Raw genomic sequence first — 24,918 nt, forward strand, 5'->3', positions numbered from 1 at the left:
CGTGTTCCTAGGTAAAAAAAGAAGGTTCGTGCATATCGGTTATCCCAGCGACACCTGGGGCCACACTGTCCCTGGAGGGAGGTAGGACCTTCAGGCGTTGCACCTTGCATAAAGCCTGGCCCAAGAGGAGATAATACGACTGTGCTAAATTATGCGCTCCTGAGCAGGAAACTGATTTGACACTAGGTGCCGCCTTCCTCCCCCACTCGTGTGAATAAGGGGTGAACCACCCTACATTACATGCCTGGTCGGTTGAGAACTATCACTGTGTAAAATATCGTTTTGCGAGTCGATTTCTGACTCTCCTGGTTGCTAGGAAACGTGATCACTTAAAATCAATTTTTCTTCTTCCTCCTCAACCCTAAATGAATACCGTGCCTACATAATTGAGTATAACATCCATTTATAGTAGGCAGAACAATTAACCACAATAACAGCCATAACACTTTTGCTCAAATAACACATACGACCACAAATACCAATCCCAATAGTACAGTACATACAACCGTGCATATAACAAACAGCCATAATTGTATGTTATAATGAGGTACAATAACAACCACATCATAATGAACTTGACTCAAAACACAAGTTGCAAACATGCAACACCAATAAGAGCTATGACATTGGATGTAACAATCAGCCGAAATAACATGGCAACAGACTACAGTAGCTTCCATGATTGTAATTACAAGTACACATAACAACACAAACAAATGAAATAAAAGCATTCGGGGGCCGAATGCCAATCACCCACCACAATATGTTGTTGGATATAATAAGTTACCTACAAACCAAATTTCAAGAAAACGGAAAACTCTATGAAATTTAGTCACCGTGTTTCACAAAACCCAATTCATATTAACACTGAAACAAAAGCATTTGCGGGCCTAAGGCTAATCACCCACCAGAATATGTTGTTGGCTAAGGTACAAGCTACCTACAAACCAAAACTGAAGATGTATTTTGGTAAAACACACACACACACACACACACACACACACACACACACGTACACACACAGACAAAAAGTATATTGCCAAGGGCAGACGATAAAAATTCGCTAAAATCTAAGGAATTCAGTCACCGACTTTCACAAAAAGCCAATCCATATTGAATATACTGTATACAGTGTATTGCGGCTGGCACTCGGTTGTCTTTGATCAATTCATCACCATAAGTGATAGGCTTCTGCACATCATCATACTTGATATTTCCTGAGGGTTTGGTGAAAATTCATTCACAACTTTTTGAGATATTTTGGCACTGGACAGAAACACACACACACACACACACACACACACACACACACACACACACACTGACAAAAACTATGACGCCTTGCCTTGCTGAAGGCGGACGATGAATATATGGCATCTGATATTTAGTCATCTTTGATCAAATCCTCACCAAAGGTAACAGGCTTCTGTACACTTGCGTGGTTGCTATTTCCTGGAGGTTATAGAAATTTCGCCCTCAACTTTTCGATATATATCGAACACACACACACACACACACACACACACACACACACACACAGAAAAACTATATAGTCTCGCCTTGCTTAAAGCAGACAAATATACTACCTACAATGACAAGCATTGCAGTCAACCACAGTAAACAACATCATACTAAAACAGAAAACAGCACAAAATACAAAGACGCAACAACTACATTAATAACAACCATAAGCACTACTAGCATAACTCCCAGCTTAACCCGCCCCGTCCTTTCGACGTATGGGTACGTTGCAATGATTTGCATTTGCCAGTCCCGGCGACGTACCGGTACGTCGTGCAATTGCAAGGTCCCTAATTAGCACAATTTTCAATATTCACGTGTGATTTTTCATATGTATACACGGGACACCTTCCTCTATTCCTCTACAAGATGCCAAGCAGGGACAAAGCCTTACACCGCATGACCTCCCCCCTCCCCCCCTCACACCATTGTCTCGGCAATGGACCTGTTACCAGTGACCTGGCTAGTAAAGATATTCAGGGCCAGAGTGATTCCCCAATCGATGACAATGTGGAGGACAATGTTTACATAGCATTAGAAGAAGAAACAGCCAGAAATAATGATCAGGTAATGTGGCAAAAAAAGGTCAGGTATGGTGATTAGTTAGTGAGTGAAACAATGCTTATAATGCCTTTATTACTGCTTGAAAACCAATATACTCTCATACTACATATACATTCGTACCAAGTAAATAAATAAATACCGTTTATGAGTGGATAAAATAGTTACCCTCCCATAGAACTCGTTTTCTTTGGTGCCAGCATGTTAGAAAACCGAGTCAGGTAAGGAGGGACTCCTACCTGGATTGGGTATTTTAAACCTTAGGTGAGCGATTTCTCTATGAATTTTCGATGTTTCTCACCAAAAGCGAAGGTTTTAGCCAAAAAAAAAAAAAATCGAAAATACCTCGGGACTGGGGGATGTTGGAGGTGCGGAAAACCTCGGGAAGTGACGGGTTAATAACCACAAGAACAACAATAATAACCAGAAACATAACCACATCGACAGACGCCATATTCCCTATTAAAGCTCGAGCAACAGAAGCCACAATTTTAACAGCTTTTCTCGCAGCTGCTACGGTCAAGATAGCTCTCTGGCGAAGGTAATTGGTTCATTATGATATTGCAACAGTCTTAACTACAGAATCTTCTATCACAACAACCACGACCACAGCAACTGCCACCAGCAGCCATGACTACATTAACCATTACCACAAAAACCATTACCATGGCAACCAATACCATGGCTACCATTATTACACCTACTACTACCACCACAACATACGACATTGCAACAACCAGAATAATATCATTTAATACAGTAGCAGTCACCACTACAACTCTAACAACTGCCATCACATTATTGAAAGAACCACAGTTTCTCATAATAAACGAAATTACAAGATGCAGAAGCAGAAGCGCATATCATCCACAATATTTACAAACACGAAATCACAAACACAGCAATCAGCCACAACCATAACTACAACAAGCAAATATTATTACACAGAACACAAAACACACACAGTACCCATAACAGCTATAGAAATCAGGCACAATAAACACAATCGTAAGAGTTCACAATAAGGACCACGACGACTCATTATAATCTTGACTGAAACAACAAACATAAAAACACAAATCGATGAAGCCATAATAAACACCAGCATAAAACAATGATAATAGTAACCAATCAGAACCATCATCTTTACACCAGACTACAATAACAATGGACACACCACATACACACACACACACACACACACACACACACACACACACGAGAGAGAGAGAGAGAGAGAGAGAGAGAGAGAGAGAGAGAGAGAGAGAGAGAACAAGGTGTACCTATAATATTTTACAGCCAGGAACGGAAACGTGCATAAAGCAATACAACAATCTTTATTACCAAAGAAGAGCTCGGGTACACACACAGAGGCAGATCCGACCCAAAATGTATACATCAGTGAGAGTCGCAACAATAACAGTTATTATTGCAGCCGGTATGACCAACACATTTATCATACAGTCTGACATAATTACAACTACAGTCACGGCAAAGGCCACTCTCTCTCTCTCTCTCTCTCTCTCTCTATGTATATATATATATATATATATTACACCAGTAAAGTGCGCATTGTGACCACTTGACGAGCGAGCGAGAGCCATGTTATCACAATTTCCCCTCTGATATGAAAGATCAGGAGGAACCTGCGATATTTGATTGCTTGAGTTGATGCGAAAAAAAACAAACAGACTGATACGACGGAAAAACGTTTTCAGTTTGATTTAGTAATTGACGCGTTCATCGATTAGAACCGAACACCCTTGAAAAACTCGAGATGCCAAGGGCTTCCTACGCGTTTATGGGTGAGTTATTAGCTGATAACAGAATTTACTGAATGAATGTATCTCATGCAGAAATAATTTTAACTCTACATCACACAGAAGTAAAGTTATTGGCTTCGGCTTAGCGTGACATTGGGGTCAGGCCGGGACACTCATTTAAAACTTAACTGAGAGTAAACATCACTCATTCGCTCGCAACTGCAACAGCATTCACAGCTACTATTATACTGACCTCCACCACAAACACAACAGCAACCAAATGATCAAAGTCACTGCAACCACCACCAAGACAAAAACCACAGCAACCAAATAATTAATGACACTGCAACCACCACCAAAACAACAACCTCACCAACCAAATAATGGTACTGCAGCCACCACAACAGCAACCACCACATCACCAAACAAAACCGTCACATCAGTAACCACTGTCAAAACAATCACTAGAGCATCAACTACTATTCCCACAACCTCCTCCATTGGAACCCCATCCACCATAACAAGAACGACAGCAGAAACTTCCTTTCACACAACCTCCTCCATTGCAAACCCACCCACCATAAATGGCACAGCAGCAATCACCATTCCCACAACCACCTCCATTGCAAACCCACCCACAATAAGAAGTACCACGGCAGCAACCACCACCACAATAACTTCACTCACAATAGCCATCACCAAGACACTGAGCATCATAGCAATCATCATCACAAAGAGATGTGTCTCACGGGTTATAATACTGAACGCGTATTTCTTATACCGCAGGTTCGAATCCTAGTCGTTCCTTGGAAGCTGTTACAGGCAAAAGACTGACTTGTAACTACAATGAATTTTTCTAAAGTAACGGTGGTTCTGAGTCTGTTCAGCCCAACTGATGGTCAGATGTTGTCAGACTGGATTTTTTTTTCACTGGTAAACAAGACGACTCAATCCTTCCTCACAACTAAGAGACATTGACATTAATGCCACCATGAAATAAGAGTGGACCAGGTCCATCCAGCAAAAATAAAAAGACTATACTTCCACTACTTTGCAGTAAGCCCACTGACACGCCATGAAAACACCCTGGCGGTTGGCTGGATATTAGGTGGCATGAGGTGGACAGCAGTGAAAGCCATCTGTTGCTATATAATGGAAGCAAAGACTGCTGGGCTGCAGGGAACGAACTGACTAGTTTATACTCAGCGATGGGTACATACAAATCCCACCTCCATATCGGTCACTCTCACACCTACCACAACATTTAATAAAACAACATCACCACAACATCCACCACTACATCAGGAAACACCACAGCAACCATCAACACAGTATTTATCACAACTACGAACATTGACAAAGTAATCCATGACATTCACCACCACCACCACCATGCCAACAGCAACCACCACCACAACCATCACATCACAACAGCAACCACCACCACAACCACCACGCCATCAGCAACCTCCACCACATCACAACAGAAACCACAACCACCACATCACAACAGCAACCACCACCACAACCACCACATCACAACAGAAACCACAACCACCACATCACAACAGCAACCACCACCACAACCACCACATCACAACAGCGACCACCACCACAACCACCACGACAAAAACAATCACCACCACAACTACCACATCACAACAGCGACCACCACCACAATCACCTCATTACAGCAGCAACCACCACCACAACCACCACATCACAACAGCAACCACCACCACAACCATCACATCACAACAGCAACCACCACCACAACATCACATCACAACAGCAACCACCACCATAACCACCACATCACAACAGCAACCACCACCACCACAACCACCACATCACAACGGCAACCACCACCACAACCACCACATCACAACAGCAACCACCACCACAACCACCACGTAACAACAGCAACCACCACCACAACCACCACATCGCGTGAAGTTCGTACCAACTTCTACTGTTGTAACCTTTTCCTCTCTTCATGTACTTATCACTAAGTATATTGCATCAAGTCTGCATATTTAGATACTATACAGTATTTGGTACCATATTATGATGCACTACAAATTGTAACAATGTAACCGCACGACAGTTTTGTAACAGTATTACTCAATATTTATTTAGGTAACGTCATGTCGTCATACTATATTCTTGTAACTTAATGTCTAATGCTATCATTCTTTTTCAACAACAGTATGCAACCACGCTCTCTCTCTCTCTCTCTCTCTCTCTCTCTCTCTCTCTCTCTCTCTCTCTCCACCTGTGTTTGCCAATTTACCTCTCCTCTAAATCTTATAATTACTGACAGCTCTCAGACTAAAGTCCTCTATAATTGCTGACCTACCTCCTCCTCCTTTCCCTCCCTTGCTTCTCACCTATATGTTATAATCCTCTCTCTCTCTCTCTCTCTCTCTCTCTCTCTCTCTCTCTCATTACACTGTGACCATACCACAATCTCCACAATTTTATAATAGGAAACTTACCACTGCCTGTTTCTTGTTATGAAACAATGTGTATATAATCATACTATATTCGTGTAACTTTATATCTGTGATTATTAATCTATTTATATGTTTATTACAATGTTTCAACCCATCAAGGCAATCCACCCGACGTATGTGTTACTAGGGGGTGCGCCATTTGTGTAATTTTTATTATGTAAACCTTACACACACACACACACAAAAAAAAAATTGTAAATCAAATCAACCACCACATCGCAACAGCAACCACCACCACATCACAACAGCAACCACTACCACCACAACCACCACATCACAACAGCAACCACCACCACCACAACCGTCACATCACAACGGCAACCACCACCACATCCACCACATCACAAATGCAACCACCATCACTACCACCACATCACAACAGCTACATCCACCACAACCACCACATCACAACAGCAACCACCACAACCACAACCACCACATCACAACAGCAACCACCACCACAACCACCACATGAAAACAGAAACACCCCCACAACCACTACATCACAACAAGAGCACCACCACAACCACCACATCACAACAGCAACCATCACCACAACCACCACATCACAACAGCAACCACCACCACAACCATCAAATCACAACAGAAGAGTAGACTGTAGCACCAGTCGAGCAGGGCAGTACTCCCGAGGTGGATGGAAAGCTGATGACAGGGAGTGCTGGAGCTCCCGTTTCTTCAGCCCTCAGGACTAGTTCCTGACCATCCCCCTTTGCTGAACTTTTTCAGTGTCTCAGATACACAGAGAGTAGGCCAGCATGCTCTCCAGTACCAATTTCTCTAACTATCTACACCAAACTACATCCACAGTACACACTACACATCCTATTCAAAATTTAACTAAAATGGCGTCTCTTCACCAAGCCTCGGAGTCCCCAGGGGGAGGATCATAAATGCCCCCACCATCCGCCCCTCTCCCGGTGATGACTCAAGGTGCCTGGAACCACTGTCTGACTCTCTTCTTCTTCATTTCTGCAACATTCGCGGCCTTTCCTCTAGCTTTCACTCTGTTGAGCACCACCTATCCTCCTCTAAACCTCACCTTCTTTTTCTAACGGAGACTCAGCTGTCTGAGGCAACTGACAGCAAACCCTTTTCTGTATCCTCCTACTTTCTTTATACTCATTTCAAAGCCAAAGGTGGCTGTCGTGTATATATACGCAACGACTTATCTTGCTCTCGTGTTCCTGAACTCGATTCTTCTGAATTCTCTACACTCTGGCTTCGGCTTTCCTGTCATTCTCTGACTAAATATATCTGTGCTGTTTACTTATCTCCTAATTCTACTGACTATCAAAAATTCTTCGACTATCTTACTTCTACGATGGAACACATTCTATCCATTTCTCCTTTCTCTGAAATCTCCATTCTAGGAGATTTCAATGTTCACCATCACCTTTGGCTCTCCTCTCCTTTCACAGATCCACCTTGTGAACAACCCTACATCTTTTCTATCCTTAATGACCTAGAGCACCTTGTACAGCACCCTACCCGTATCCCTGACCGCCTTGGAGAGAGCTCCAGCATACTTGACCACCTCCTCACAACTAATCCTTCTCCTTACTCTGTTAATCTTTTCTCTCCGTTGGGCTCCTCCGATCACAACCTTATCACCTTAACCTGTCCTATCACTCCGGTACGGCCTGTGGACTCTCCAGGGAAACGTCGTCTGTGGCATTTTGGAACCGCGGACTGGGAGGCCCTCAGGCAGTACTTCTTTGATTTTCCCTGGAATGATTATTGCTTCCATGGCCGGGAGCCATCTGAGTGTGCCTTGCGCATTATGGAGGTTATTCTCTCGGGAATGGAAGCATACATTCCTTTCTCATATCCTTTGACTAACGCAAGAAACCCTTGGTTTAATCACGCTTGTTCTACTGCTGTACGCAACAAGGAGAGGGCCTACAAAAGGTACCGGAGCCAACCCATCCCTGAATCACATCATCTTTACGTTTCTACCCGGAATCGTGCTAAGTCTGTTCTTCGCTCTACTAAAAATAATTTCATCCATACTAAATGTTCTCAACCCTCCAACTCGAATTCTTCCCGCTCCTTCTGGCACCTTGCCAAAAATCTTTCTAACAACTTTACCTCATCATCCTTCCCTCCTCTTTTCTACTCTGATGGTTCTGTAGCTATTTCTTCTACTGATAAAGCAGATCTCTTCGCACTGACTTTCTCCTTCAATTCCACCTTAGACGATTCTGGTGCTGTTCCACCATCACTTCCCCCATCTGACTTCCTCATGGCTGACATTAAACTTTCTTCAGTTGATGTATTTTCTGCCATCACTGGCCTCAGTACTAACAAGGCATATGGGCCTGATGGGGTCCCTCCTCTTCTTCTCAAGAACTGTGCTTCTGTGCTCACTCCCTGCCTAGACAAACTCTTTCGCCTTTGTCTGTCAACTTGTACCTTTCCTTCTTGCTAGAAGTTTGCTCTCATCCAGCCAGCCCCAAAGAAGGGTGACCACTCCCAACCCTCTAACTATCGTCCAATTGCTTTAACGTCCTGTATTTCAAAAGTTTTTGAGTCAATTCTCAATAGAAAAATTTTAAGGCATCTTTCCTATCACAACCTTCTTTCCGATCGTCAGTACGGGTTCCGTCAGGGACGATCAACTGGCGATCTTCTCACCTACCTTTCAGACTCCTGGTCATCCTCCTTTCGGGACTTTGGCGAAAGCTTTGCCATTGCACTTGACATCTCAAAGGCTTTCGATCGAGTCTGGCATAAATCTTTAATTTCCAAACTGCCCTCCTACGGTTTCAATCCTTCTATCTGTGCCTTCATCACTAGCTTCCTTTATGGTCGTTCTATAGCCGCTGTTGTAGACGGCCATCGTTCTTCTCCTAGATCTATCAACAGTGGTGTTCCTCAGGGCTCTGTCCTATCACCAACTCTCTTCCTTTTATTCATCAATGATCTTCTAAGCTGTACATCTAACCCTATCCACTCATACGCTGATGACTCCACCCTTTACCTTTCCATTCGGTTCCCGCAACGCCCATCTCAACAGTTACTTCAACAAACGAGGGATGAGGCTATGGCACACCTAATGTCTGACTTGGCTCGTATCTCTGACTGGGGTAAAAATAATATGGTTGTTTTTAATGGATCTAAGACCCAGTTCTTACACCTATCAACCCGACAAAATCTTCCACAGGTATACCCACTAATATTTAATAATATTCAGCTTAATCCTGCATCATCCTTGAACATGCTTGGGGTTTTATTTACTCGGGACTGATCTTGGAAAGATCATATTACATCTCTTGTAAAATCTGCTTCCAAGAGATTGGGTGTGCTAAGCCGACTCCACTCTTTCTTTACCCCTGCACAATTGTTGACTCTATACAGTGGTTTTATCCGCCCCTGTGTGGAGTATAACTCTCATGTGTGGGGAGGCTCCCCACATACAGCTCTTCTCAATAGGGTGGAGTCAAAGGCTTTTCGTCTCATTAACTCTCCTCCTCTTACTGACTCCCTTCAACCTCTGTCTCTTCGCTGCACTGTTGCTTCTTTATCTCTTTTCTGTCGCTACTTTAATGGTCACTGCTCCTCTGAACTGTCTGCTTGCATTCCTCCACCTCTACGACGGGCGCGTAGCACCCGTCTTGCAGCAAACTCTTATCCCTTTTCTGTCCAACTCTCTAATGCAAGAGTTAACCGTTACTCCCAGTCTTTCATTTATGCAACAGGTCAGCTCTGGAACTGTCTCCCTCTGTCTGTATTTCCTACTGCCTATGATCTCCAGTCTTTCAAACGCAGTGTGTCCAGGCTTCTCAAAATGATCGGATCTTGAATTTGGCTCTCTATTGTACTTTGTTTTTCTCTTGGAGGGAACTGTTACTGCGGGCTCATGGCCTTTGGTTCCTTCTTCCTCGCATAAAAAAAAAAGCAACCACCACCACAACCACCACATCACAACAACAATCAACATCACAACCATCACATCACAACAGCAACCACCACCGTAACATCACATCACAACAGCAACCACCACCACAACCACCACATCAAAACGGTAACCACCACCACATCACTATAACTACATCCACCACAACCACCACATCACAACAGCGACCACCATCACTACCACCACATCACAACAGCAACCACCACCATAACCATTCTTGGAAATTTCATTGTTCACCACCACTCTTGGCTCTCCACTCCTCTCCTTTCACTGATCCACCTGGTGAACAAGCCTACATCTTTTCTATCCTTACTGACCTAGAGCAGCTTGTACAGCCCCCTACCCGTATCCCTGACATTTGTACAGCTGACATTTGGACATCTTTGATCACATCTCTCCCAAAATAATGGGCTTCTGCACAGCCACATAGCTGAAATTTCCTGAAGGTTTGTTGAAAATTCATGTAAAACTTTTCCAGATATTTTGGCATTAGACACACACACACACACACACACACACACACACACACACACACACACACACACACACACACACACACACACACACACACAACCTCATAGCTATAATATATATATAATATCTATCTATCTATATCTACCTATATCTATCTATCTATCTATCTATTCATTCTGTATATAAATGGGGTAATAAAAGAGATCCAAGGTAGGGCGGTGGATTTTGCAGTGGCCTTAATGAGACAGGGCAGTGTTTGGAAACTGTCTGTACTGTTGTTTGCAGATCATACTGTGTTGTTAACTGAAGACGACGGGGAGCTGCAAGGCTTAGTGGATGAGTTTCGGAGAGTGCATAAGAAACGGAAAATAAAGGTGAATGTAGGGAAGAGTAAAGTTATGGTCGTCGAGAGGGTGAAGTCAGTGAATGTAGAGTGAGGCTGGATGATGAGGAAATGGAAAATGTGAGTACGTTTAAGTACTTGGGTAGTGTAATGAGTAAGGATGGAAGTTTGGAGCATGAAGCGCTTAAGGGTACAACAGGGAATAAAGGCTGCTGGTTCCTTGAAAGCGGTGATAAGAAACAGGGAAGTGAGCATGGAAGTGAAACAATTACTACATGACAGTATTGTGATATCAACTCTAATGTATGGAAGTGAAGCTTGGACGCTGTTGAAGGGTCACATGTCAGGAGTGAGAGAAGTTGAAGTGAGTTATTTGAGAGGAGCCTAAGGAGTCACATGAAGAGACAGACTGACAAATAGGGATGTGAAGGAGTGTTGTGGTGTGGATGTGGATGTGATAGGAAGCGTTAGGAGAAATACATTGAGGTGGTTTGGCCATATGGAGAGGATAGAGAGTGAGAGACTGACGAGGAGAGTTTATATGAGTGAGGTGGAGGAGGAGAGATGGAGGGGAAGGCCAAGGATGAGATGGAGGGATGGAGTGGAGAGTTATATGAGAAAGGGGGAGGGGGTGAATTAGGAGCAGGGCAATGAAATGGCAGAGGATAGGGTGATATGGAGGTGATTTGTTTGTGGATTAAGGTGTCAGGTAATATATATACAGTATATATATATATATATATATATATATATATATATATATATATATATATATATATAATACAAAGAAGAATGACCCATGATATAGAAGTATGGCATACCAGTACCATTATCTTTAAATGAAATATTAATTACTCTTACCATAATCTTAATTTTATTTATTTTTTCTTCTTGCATGTATGCATTTCACTACAATAACCCAAGTACATACTGTATTACAGTTAAATAGTTTACCTTTAGTGCAATTATTCAAATATGTACACAACTTGTTTAAAATGTAATATTACTGGATCATTGCAATTTACTATGAATATTATATGTATACAATATTATAATCAATATTATGTACTAATAGATTAGCATATGTCAATGATAATTGCTGTCGGAGGACCTTCAGCAGCGTGGCCGAGCAATGTTATGAGTCCATATTATAATTACAAATCATAATAGATAGATAGATAAATAGATGGATAGACAGCTCCATGCGAGCCTGGGAAAGGGAAATGATCTTGCAAGTTAACTGAGGAAATGTTGACGACAGATTAGGAAGTAGCAATGTCGGGAGATGATGTAGGTGTAGTGTGTCAGCGAGATAGCAGGGGAACAAAGCCTAGTGACATACACACATACTCACACACAGGTTTCTGGAACTTTCCAACCACAGTGTAACACACGTGACACGACCCCTATTTCACCAGAATATAGGAAAGAGAGCTCAGAAGGAGGCTAGCATTTGAGCAGACAGGTAGTGGAGAGAGTGAACAAGAAAGAGGGGCTCAACTAGACTTACTTATTATATTGTCTCTGTAAGACATACCCTGCTCAACTTAGATTCTCTGAAGATAATAAATGAAGATCAACTCCTTGTATTCATCTTTACTTCCTAATACAAGAAATCGAGAGTGACAACTAAACCACAAAACTTCTCTACAAGTAACTACAAAGTTCTTTGTGACATTTGATAGCAGCGAAAGTACGGACCTCGTCTTTGAATCAACAGTGAATTTCTACAAAAGCAGGCGACACTCTACAAGATTAGCTTCAGTTCTACAGTGAATTCCTACAAAATACAGCCTACAATGCAAATAGCCTACAAGTCTACAAAACAACTCTATAATCTTCACGTAACTTCAAGCAGCAGCAAGAAGAATAAAAAACAAAGCAAGTAAAGAAGAGGAAACACCAAAACAACAAGCAAACCTACCCCTACCACTCTCTCCCGCCTACCTCCATCGCTGACGCAGAGGTCAAGACACGCAGCAGAACACCAGAGCCACATTTATAACGCGACTTACTCACCTTTCTTCACCCAGCTTAAGCATCGCTACTCAGTATTCACCACAGCTACCAGTGTGGGAAGCCGACGTCACCATGTGCTGAGATGACATCACAACGTGAGTTTGCCACCCCAAACAACGTGTGACTGACACCAGGCACTTCTCACCCACTACTCATTACTCATTATTCACATAGCTCCTACTCATACTCATTTATTTTCACAGTACTGAGTTGGAAATTCGACGTTCTATGCTGAAGTTTGCCTGTGACAGCTGTTAACCACCACAAGCAATAGGACATGGAATTTCCTGAGTAATATCGTCCATCAACACAGCACTAGAATTATCAAGAGATCTTCAATCAACCCTGCATTTTTCTTCCGAGATCGACTTTTTTATCGACACACCTCTACGATCTGTATCAACTGGGTAAAATTATACTTACTCATTTCTTCTCAGTGCTATAATTAGCTATATTCAACTTTTTTACTTATTTCCATATATACACTTATACACTCACTATCTATCATTTATTTCAACTTATTTACTCATCTATTTTGTTAGGACATAAACAAAAGGCATATTTCATAACACCGTATCTTAATGACAGGAATATTTTCGCCATCACCCAAGTTAATACCACACAATTAGCCACAACAACAGATTCACAATTAGGAGAGCATCAAGGCAACACATCCCTTGTACAAACCTCACTACAAATTAAAGACCAAGAAATAAATACGTCAGTTCCAGATGATAAGTGGGAAACCCCCCTTGACGTAGCAAGTGAGGACTTTGTCGCTGACTTGCACACGTATGCCAATACACTTAACAGGGTTCACCGTTCCGGCCGAATATATTCTACCATTCCTTCACACAACGATAAACAAGTCCAAGTTAAATTAACAGAGCAAACAGTGAAAATGAATAACGAAACAAATACCGTGGATCAAACTTCCCCACCTCATGTTTATGTTTACCATGAAGATAAAACTGCCCCAAAATTCTCTGGCACAGAAAAAGATCCCATTGATGTCATTTCATTAGTCAGTCAGCGCGAACAAATGTTCATCAAGCGCCACATACTAGATGAACAAGAGAAAATTGCCATTTTTTCATCTTGCATAAGCCAGGAAAGATGTCCAGCAAGCAATTTATTGCGATCGGACAAGCTCCTTAAAGCTAGGACATATGATGAATTTAAAACTGAATTTTTGAAGAAATTTTCTGGAGGTATGAACTTCTTGCCAGGTATAATTCCATAATTACATAAAATTGTAGAACTTGTAAGGGAGCACACAACAAACCATGTGCTCAGTGAAATAACTGCTGATGTCTCCACAATCAAAAGAACATTGTTAGTTACTTTGGAAAACTCAAATTGGATAACAGATGATGGAAAGATGTCCCCAGACCTCGTCGTGGACATCATTGGTTATGTAGCTGCCTTGTGTAAATTACCTGATAGGACCCTTAAGATCGCCAAGACGATCGCGTACACCCCAGGCATGTGCTTACTAGACTTAATGAACGAGGTAGAGATGCAGTGCAGTAAAGCAGGTATGGTCGACACACCCGCACATTCTAGTAGAATGAGACCTGAGACAGTATCAGCTGTGAAAACATCTACACCGACCCCAAACAGAGAACAAAATCGATCGCAACCCGAAAGCAGGCAGAGCAAACAACTAAACGTGTCGAGGGTTCGATCACAAACACCAGGCTACACGCAGTTTCATAAGTTTTCACGCAGCCTGAGCAGATCTCGCGACACAAACAACACTACATATGGGAAGTCACCTGGTAGGTCACAGTCAAGAGATAGGTCCATTCTATGTCATTATTGTGCAAAACCAGGACACACAAGGAATGAATGCTTTATCAAATCAAAAGAGGATAGACAAAAGACACAAGGATTTGGTCCTTACTGTAGGCATAATAGATCCCAAGGGCACTGGACCAGTAACTGCAAAACAATAGAAAAAATTGTGTCTATGTTCAAATCGGGGGAAGACCAAGTCATGACAAAAAACGAACAAACGTAAAGAAAAGCAAGTCTAAAATTCACATAAGAGGCATGTTGGGAAATGAGTGTATCTTGATACCAACTGTATGTGGGGATCAAAACGTTTCTTTATTTTTAGACACAGGCTCTCCAGTGAACTTAATAAAACAAGAAGAAATAAATTGAATTTTTAAAAATAATAAGAAAGTAACTTTTCTGGAAGAAGCTGATTTAGATTTACATACGGTAGATGGAAAAAAATCACTGTAAAAAGTATGATAAGGTTAAATATCAGTTTCACAGAGACTACAAGACCATTCTCTGCATTTTTCTATATCGTTGAAAACTTAGCAATTAAAGCTCATATGTTACTGGGCTTAAGATCCATGAGAGCAGAGAACATAACTATACTCCCACAAATGAATGGTATAGACTTTGACAATGAATTCATAGAGGAAATACCTTCAGAGCCCTCACCGATTAGTAAAAGAGAACCAAAAAGAATTGGTAATATTTAAGGTTTAAACAAACATACACAAACAGATGAGTGTATATATCCACTCCAACCACCAGCCCCATCCTCCAGAATTAGTGACCCAGATAACAGTACTGATTTATCAATTTTTCCAGCCCATCTCACCAATGATTTAGTTATACCACCTAATTCCTACATGAAAGTTACCATAAAGAGAAAATTACGGAATAGTACTGTTCTTGTCTTAAAAGAATTATGTAAAGTAAAGGGATTGTCAGTAGAAAACGCATTATGTCAGATGAACGACGAAGGGCAAACTCAGATATTCATAATTAATCACATGAATGGGGAAGTTCAGTTGAAAAAGGGGACTTGCATAGTTAATATTGAAAAATGTCCTGCCCCTGTGAAGGAACTAGTTATAGCTGGAGTGACAAGTGAGATAAAATCTACGGATAGAGAAAGAATAAAAGAGAATTTAATTCACTCAGGTGAATTTAATGAAGAAAATGATTTGTTAACCCTGCTGGAAACACACAGGGACACCGTAGCATTACCCGGAGAACAATTAGGGTGTACTAACTTGATTAATCACATGATTAATGTGCACCCAGAAACACCACCAATTTTCGTACCAGCTTACCGCATACCACACTCCCAACGTACACTTGCAAATCAGTATGTTGATGAAATGTTAAAACTTGGAATTATTGAGCCTTCAGTCTCCCCGTGGAATGCCCCATTATTCTTCGTGCCCAAACGAAATGGAGAAATGCGTGCGGTAGTAGATTACCGTAAACTAAATAATCACACAATCCCAGACAGATTTCCCATGCCATTGCTAAGCGACGTTCTACAGAATATTGGCCCTGAGAATAACATATTCTCAACCATCGATCTCCTAAACGGCTATTATCAGATACCGGTTTCGGAGGAGTCACGTAAATACACTGCCTTTTCCACAAACAGAGGCCATTACCAATATACAAGAATGCCAATGGGACTGAGGACAGCCCCAGGCACATTCCAGCATCTTATGAATTACGTATTGTCCGGAATTTTAGGACAAGGAATATTTGTTTATCTTGACGATATTAAAATTGCAACGAGGAATATTAAGGATCATCTCAGGAAATTAGACTTACTCTTACAAAAGCTTAGTGATGATGGTTTAAAAATTAACTTCCTAAATGCAAATTTTGCCTTAAGGAAATAAATTTCTTAGGCCACAAATTAAGTTCTAATGGTATTCACACCACTGATGACAAAATACAGGCAGTGAGAGATTTTCCTGAACCCACTACGACTGACGAAGCTAGACAATTTTTAGGTCTGGCTGGGTACTATAGGTCATTCGTACCACAGTTCTTTCATATAGCCTTTCTTCTATTCCAGCTACTCAAAAAAGATACTGTATTCCAATGGGAAGAAGAACAAAAAAGGGCATTTAACAATCTACAAATTAAACTAACAAATGCACCTTGTTTAGCATATCCAGATTACACAAAATAATTTCTTATTTGTACAGACGCATCAGTTAAAGGATTAGGGGCTATACTGATGCAGGAAGATAAAAGAGGAAAAAATCAACCAATTGCATTTGCCAGCAGACAAACAAGAGGTGCAGAGAAAAATTATTGCACTGCAGACTTAGAGGCACTTGCAGTGGTTTTTGCATTACAAAAGTTTCGAGATTTGGTATATGGTTACGAAGTCCACTTATTCACCGACCATAAACCACTGGTGGGTATGTTTAAAGAAAAACTCCTTTCTGGGAGGAGAGCAAAATGGAAATGTACAATTGAAAACTACAATGTACACATTCATTATATACAAGGTAAAATGAACATAGTAGCTGATGCATTATCTAGGAACCCGAACACAATTCAGGTCGCGGCATTAGATCTCAAAGGAAATATCCCAAACCGCGATGATATCGCAAAGGCACAAAGACTTGACCCAATATGGTCTAAAGTTATATACAAGTTAGAAAGTGGAGATGACATACAATTACCCAAACTGCATGTCCCACTCGAACAATCCACAATGGTCAGTAATACATTATACAAGATTAACTCTAAACAACCAAAACGCCAAAGAAATACTAACCAGTTGGTATGGTCGTACCATTCTAAAGTGGCGGTTTGGGTGGGGCACGAACCTCTGTACAGTGTTGCCACGTTTTCCATACTCGCGATGCCCCTTCTCTCTCTCTCTCTCTCTCTCTCTCTCTCTCTCTCTCTCTCTCTCTCTCTCTCTCTCTCTCTCTCTCTCTCTCTCTCTCTCTCTCTCTCTCTCTCTCTCTCTCTCTCTCTCTCCTGGGGGGATGTGCATCACCCTAGGGAATTTTGTTTCTTTTATGTCTTATAAACTTGTGCTTTCATTTCTTTATTTTGTTTTTTATATTATTGTTTTACATATGGCGCCAGATGACCTCGGTGTTACGGCGCCTTTTCATTCAATCATTCTCGCCCTCCTTCCTTCCCTCCCTTCATCTTTCCCTCAGCTTGACAATGCACTCAACACTGCCCCTTGCCTGCCTTCTCTCTCTCTCTCTCTCTCTCTCTCTCTCTCTCTCCCTCCTTGGGGAGATGTGCTTCACCCTTGGGAATTTTGTTTCTTTTATGAGTGACTTATAAACTTGTTCTTTCATTTCTTTATTTTGTTTTTATTATATCTAATTATGTTTTAAAATATTATTGTTTTACATATGGCGCCAGATGACCTCGTTGTTGTGGCGCCATGATTTGTTTTCATTCAATCACTCTCTCCCTCCTTCCTTCCCTCCCTTCCTCCATCTCTCACTAAGCTGCACTCAACACTGCCCCTGGTCTGGCTTCCCCCCCTCCCATCTCTCTCTCTCTCTCTCTCTCTCTCTCTCTCTCTCTCTCTCTCTCTCTCGTCTGTGGTATTTTAGGATACATTTTGGTTATTTTCTTTTACGTTATAATGTACATATTGTAAATTTGACTTTATTTCCACACCACCCAGGAGGTTAAAGTCTTGGCGCGTTTTTTTTAAGAGGTGTCCCCAGACAGGCCTCTTCCTCTATCCCTCACAGATGACCAGGGTCGGACTGGGTGTGTGTGAGTGTTGCCGTTCACGAGGGTTTAATGTATATATTTTTTTTACTAAGAAACTGGCATATTTTTGCTTATAATCCTGCATATTATCTTATAATCATAATTGTGACATTATTACCAACCCAGAAATACGGTAACAGCCAATAAAAGTGACTCCTTTTTTTTTTAAGCAACACTGTAAAATAATTATGCCACGTTTCTGTATTGCCGTATAAATATTTTATGCATAATCGGTTTACTGTTCTTTCATATATCATAATACACACGTTACCATTATATTCGTATGTGTTTATCTTATTGTGATGCCTATTACATATATCAGAGCCGTTCACTTAGAGGGTATGGAACACGTGGCACCACTGTACAGAGGTTCGTGCCCCACCCAAACCGCCACTTAAGATTGGTACCACCTTAGTACCTAATGACATGATACCCCAGGTATTACGAACGATACACGATAGCCCACATGCAGGACATCCTGGAAAAGATAAGACATTCAAACAAGCCCAGCTGTTATATTACTGGCCTTCATTAAGAAAAGATATAAACAATCAAATAGACAGATGCGAATCATGTGCAAAACACAAAGGATACCCAATCACACCTGCACCGATGGGTAATTACCCTGTACCACATCAACCATGGGACGTTGTCGCTGTTGATTTACTCAAGATGCCATTATCATACAATAATAACCTATACTTATTCGAAGCAACGGATCATTTTTCCCGTTATGTCATTTTATCTCCAATCAAAGATAAGACAGCAGAGACAGTAGCAAAGGCAATAACAGATAATGTAATATGTCACTTTACTACCCCAAAGGTACTAATAAGTGAAATTGGAGGAGAATTTAATTCTGAGATCTTACAAGAAATATGTAAACAATACAACATCAAAAATGTTAACGTTTTAGCCTATCACCCAGCATCGAATGGGTTGGTAGAGAGACAAAATAAAAAAGTATTAGATGTGCTACGACACATTCTCAGTGAAAATTATGCAAGCTGGGATGATTGGATTCCCAGAGTAGAAGCCTCAATTAATGGATCTCTAAATAAACCCATAGGTGACACACCACATTTCATTATATATGGGACAGATAAAAAACTACCATATGAGGTCCTAGAAGGTGACAGTATGCCCATATACAATTACGATGATTACTCTAAACTCCGTTTACGTGAATTCCAGGACATACACAAAAGAGTCAAAAAACAATTAACGATGTCCAAGGAAGAAATGACGGAGGCATTTAACAAGAATGCATGAGATTCACCTATCACCTTAGGAGACATTGTTTATGGTATCATTCATACGAGAGACAATAAATTATCCCCAAAATTTGAGGGCCCATACAGAGTAATTAACAAAAAAGCAAAGTTTTAATTAAGTCACTGTCAAGTGGCGAAGAGAAACAAGTTCATATTGACCATTTAAAACGAGTTTCAAGGGAATTATCCAATAATTATTCAGCATCGGATACAACCGAACAGGTGAAAGTACCTCAAGAAACCAAGCAAGAAAACAACAATGATTACAAAAAGAAATTAAGGTCATATACCAAACAATCGAACATAGGTGCAACTGTTCCAATAAAATCTACAGTACATCATTTACGAGAATTAAATATCGATTTAAACTCCTTCTATAAATGAAATAACAATCAACCGTAACGCACATCATCACTATCATCGACCACTGCATGACCATATTAGGAAATTAATAGATTTTTTTTTTTTTTCGGTAGGTTACGATGAAGGAACTTATGCTATGGATTCTCCTCTACATAGCAAGAGGATATGCACACTTAGACCCCCAACACATAGTACGACAAGGATGCCTCATAGCTCCAACGGCCACGACTACAGTCGTTAAGGACGTCATGAGTACTGAAATAAGTCTAGATTACTTGTATGAATTACCTACTTATCTAGACAGTCTTGCGAAGCCTTTGCGAACTCTGGACTTCATGATAGGAAATTATGTTTCACAAGCACATAACACAAAGGAAGTGAATGAAATGGAAAGTTAGCGAAATGGAAACTAGAACAGGCAAAGTCAGCTGTGCTCATCATGATCCAAGATCTCCCATCTTATGGAACGGAGGTACTGAGCGACAGGAACATCACACGTACTCGCCAAAAGCGCGATTTGTTCCACCTGGGTGGCACAGTTCTTGGGAACATCTTTGGATTGGCTACAGAGGATGACCTTAAAGAAATAAACAACAAATTTAACAAAATAGCTCAGACACTAACATACCAAGATAAATTCATCACAGGACAGAACTCAGCAATGAAGACAATTGTGAAAAATCTGAAAAAGGCAGAAAACATAGCTCTAGAAAGTGTAGATAAAATAAATGAAATGGAAGGAAACATTACACTTTTCCAACACTTCTCCATCATCACAGAACATATTGACACGATTCTACTACAATCAGACAACACTAGAGATCGTTTCAGGGCACTTATGCAAGGAATTTCGAATGCTGGTGATGGCAAGATCACAATTGACTTACTCCCAGTTCATGAGCTACGTCAGATAATTAATCAAGGCATACATAAACATAAATTGAAGCCTTGGTTCCGCAGTAGGGAATTCATGCAATATTATCCATATGTAGAAGCAGCACTAACACCAACATCAGTAGTAGTTCATGTACCATTCATAACTGAAGACCTGTTCACAGTATACCAAATACACCCCTTCCCCTATAAAAATAACAACACTTTGGTCATCATCAACATGAACGCAGACACCGAACTCATCATGGTCTCCAAGAGACGGGACACTGTCACTTTCGCAAGTGAATCAACGATTGAACAAAAGTGCCGCACATCCTTACATGCTGTTCATCTTTGTCCTGCGTACATTTTAACGTTTCAGCCTACTGATGCAGTCCCTTCTGAAATGACTATCATCAGAAATGATAATATTCATAATCATTGCAACTTCACTTTTGCCCCAGATAAACTTGTACACCATCAACGCATCGGACACTCACATTTTTCTTATTTCACTCATAACACATCAGTTTACATAGTCTGTCCAGATATACCACCATCTCATACTTCAGCCTCAGGATTATACATAGCACCAGACTACTGTGCGGTATTTACACCAGCCATGTCTACTTTATCCACCATCAATCACTACACCATTCTCAATCATACACACAAACATTTCCACCCACTGCCTGATATGGACTTAAACACGAGCACAAGTATTAAGTTGACTTCCCCTAAGTTTGAAACTATGCAGCTGATCAATGAAACAATGAAGCCCTGGAAAGATTTGAGTTTGAGTATGTTCAACCCATATTATGTGTACAGTATAGCCCAGCACCTACTGTCTTTATAATCTGCATTGTATTTGCAGTACTGCTGTTCGCAATGCACAGAATGCATGCAAGAATTGCTAATTTGGAGTCAGTATTTAGTGGGGGGAGAGTTAACATCCAAGTTAACCCCCCTAAATGAAGTGTACATATTTTGTATATAGTATTAATTATTTATCTATCTATCTATCTATATATATATATATATATATATATATATATATATATATATATATATATATATATATATATATAATACAAAGAAGAATGACCCATGATATAGAAGTATGGCATACCAGTACCATTATCTTTAAATGAAATATTAATTACTCTTACCATAATCTTAATTTTATTTTTTTTTTCCTTCTTGCATGTATGCATTTCACTACAATAACCCAAGTACATACTGTATTACAGTTAAATAGTTTACCTTTAGTGCATTTATTCAAATATGTACACAACTTGTTTAAAATGTAATATTACTGGATCATTGCAATTTACTATGAATATTATATGTATACAATATTATAATCAATATTATGTACTAATAGATTAGCATATGTCAATGATAATTGCTGTCGGAGGACCTTCAGCAGCGTGGCCGAGCAATGTTATGAGTCCATATTATAATTACAAATCATAATAGATAGATAGATAAATAGATGGATAGACAGCTCCATGCGAGCCTGGGAAAGGGAAATGATCTTGCAAGTTAACTGAGGAAATGTTGACGACAGATTAGGAAGTAGCAATGTCGGGAGATGATGTAGGTGTAGTGTGTCAGCGAGATAGCAGGGGAACAAAGCCTAGTGACATACACACATACTCACACACAGGTTTCTTGAACTTTCCAACCACAGTGTAACAAACGTGACACGACCCCTGTTTCACCAGAATTTAGGAAAGAGAGCTCAGAAGGAGGCTAGCATTTGAGCAGATAGGTAGTGGAGAGAGTGAACAAGAAAGAGGGGCTCAACTAGACTTACTTATTATATTGCCTCTGTAAGACATACCCTGCTCAACTTAGATTCTCTGAAGATAATAAATGAAGATCAACTCCTTGTATTCATCTCTAATTCCCACTTCAAGAAATTGAGAGTGACAACTAAACCACAAAACTTCTCTACAAGTAACTACAAAGTCCTTTGTGACATATATATATATATATATATATATATATATATATATATATATATATATATATATATATATTATGTCCCCGTCCCACGCTGCCACAGACTCCAACAGCAGTAGATCAGTATAGGAAGGGTGTTATATATATATATTATGTCCCCGTCCCACGCTGCCACAGACTCCAACAGCAGTAGATCAGTATAGGAAGGGTGTTGCCCAGGGAGTTGTTCTTCCTAGAGGCAGCCTTTCAGTGTACAATGACACAGCAGCACGGGGGTTGAAAAGAAACACTAGCCTCTAAAGTTCACTGTCTTTATTGATCCAAGGATTTTTAAAATAATCCAGGCTTTCAAGTGCAGTCTTGTATCATCTATCAGTACTGTTAGTGTGTAGCTATCGGCAGTGCTGCTAATACCACTAGTACTTGCATCCAGTGTTACCAATTTAGCCATTTTTCTGTTTGCCTGGCCAACAGACCTCGTCTCCCTTACCTCCTCCCCTGCCTAGCTACAGCCTGGCTGTGCAAAGCAACTCCTGGCTGTTTTTTCCATTCGCTTTTTCCATTGAAATGTGCCCTAGGCCCTATTCTCATACTAAAAAATATATACACAATAAAAGGGAAAAGTATACTGCCATTGGCCATGAAGTAGCTAATTTATCACCTGGCAACACCCCACGTACACTTGGTCGCTAATTCTCCCTGTTCATTACCCATTGAAATGTCCCTTATGACCCATTTTCATACCAAAAAATATATTAAAAAAAAGAGAAAAGGGTAAGTGATACTTCCATTGACCTGGAAGTAGCTAATTTATCGTGTATTGTCTAGAATTCCTGCTATCCCCGCTGGAGGGGCACAGTGCGGTCCAGCCATCCCCGCGGGAAAGGGGTTAATGATTGCCAACTTCACTTCACCATTTTCACAAGTACCAATTATATGCAATCTTTACTAACCGCAAGTACACTTAATGCTTGCCAACAACACTTCACTGTTTTCACAAGTACCTAAGATAGACGGTCTTCACTATCTGCAGTTACACTGTAGCTTACTGACACTCAACTACACTCAAACTAAACAGAAAACTGAAACTGCTCTAGTCTCCTCCCAATCCTTATATAAGCTTGCACTGTTCTAGAATGATCTATATTCTAGGAGATGCAACAGTTCCCAACTCGGAGATATCCAAAACATGCCAGAGTTTACTTACACTGCATAAGACTCTAAATTATTTAGCATATAATTTAGATAAAATTACATAAATGAACAATCACATAAATAAAACATTATAGAGGAAAAGAGAATAAAATTTAATGCATAACTTACTAAATACCTCTGCTCACAAACAGCAGGCTAACTAGCAACTCTGACATTAATGGTGCTACTAGAATCACTGATAATGTCGGGAATACTCTAGCACTTCCTAACTGGCAAATCCCTCTTCTCAGTACTACTCCCTCCCTAATCTTTTTGTCTTCCCCACAAAACTAAACAATGTATACAAACATAACCCTTAATTCAAAGGAAATATCGAATTATACATAAAAATAATCCTTCAGCATATTAGGTCTTCTCCTATGCCACTTCCGATGACAACCCTGCTCTTCCACACAGTCCACCACTCCAGGAATGTCTTGATCCTCTTCCTGATTCACTTCCTACCCCAGGAAACTGTCACCTTCTTGTAGTTCAGCTTCTTGGTCCTACTCAACATCCTCGGCTGGTGGTGAGCATGATTCCTCAGAGACGTCCCAGCTGTACTGTTCCG

This window comes from Coenobita brevimanus, chromosome 27, assembly GCF_032717465.1.
Source record: "Coenobita brevimanus isolate Jiangsu-jjx chromosome 27, ASM3271746v2, whole genome shotgun sequence".
NCBI classification, from domain to species: domain Eukaryota; kingdom Metazoa; phylum Arthropoda; class Malacostraca; order Decapoda; family Coenobitidae; genus Coenobita; species Coenobita brevimanus.